Here is an 803-nt window from a genome sequence, read left to right on the forward strand (position 1 = left end):
CAAAATGGTCCAAACTCTCTGGAAAGCAATATGGTGTTTCCTCAGAAGGTTGGAAATAGAAATACCTTATGATCCAGCAATTCCTCTACTTGGTATTTAGCAACAAGAAATATGAGCCAGAACATATTTCACATCAATGTTCATAGCAGCACTATTTACAATAGCAAAGAGATGGAGACATCCAAAGTGTCCATCAATTGAAGAATGGATAAACAAACTGTGGTACATACACACAATGGAATATTATGCTACCTTGAAAAATAACAAGGAAACTGCAAGCCACGGCATAACATGGATGAAACTTGAGGACATTATGTTGAGTGAAATTAGTCAGTCATAAAAGGAGAACTATTGCATAGGACCACTACTGAAAAAGTTTAAGAAAAAGAACCCATACTAAAGGGGGGGAATTCTTTGCTGGTTACTGGGATGTGAGGGGTGGGGTGAGGGGAGGGAGGGGAAAGTGGAGCATAGGGCAGGGAATAGAACACAGAATAGTTTGGGTGCTAGGGAGGGGGGCAATATACAAGAAGGGAGAGGGGAATGGAAGAACAAAACAGATGGTAGAACAATTAGGCAGGTTTGCATGAGCTAATTGGGACAGAGGTAAATAATGATGTATATACAACCTTGGAACAACAGGGTTCTGGGATACAGGAATTGAGACATGGCTGGAATGGGGAAAAGGGGGGAAATAATGTTAAGATGCTTGGCTGTCTTTTGAATCCCTTCTCTGGCATACCATTATAAAATAGACACTGGAGGGGGAGAGAAAAGAATAGCCAGATATATCACCATAGAAA

This window comes from Chrysochloris asiatica, unplaced genomic scaffold (assembly GCF_000296735.1).
Source record: "Chrysochloris asiatica unplaced genomic scaffold, ChrAsi1.0 scaffold00313, whole genome shotgun sequence".
In the NCBI taxonomy this organism is placed as follows: Eukaryota; Metazoa; Chordata; class Mammalia; order Afrosoricida; family Chrysochloridae; genus Chrysochloris; species Chrysochloris asiatica.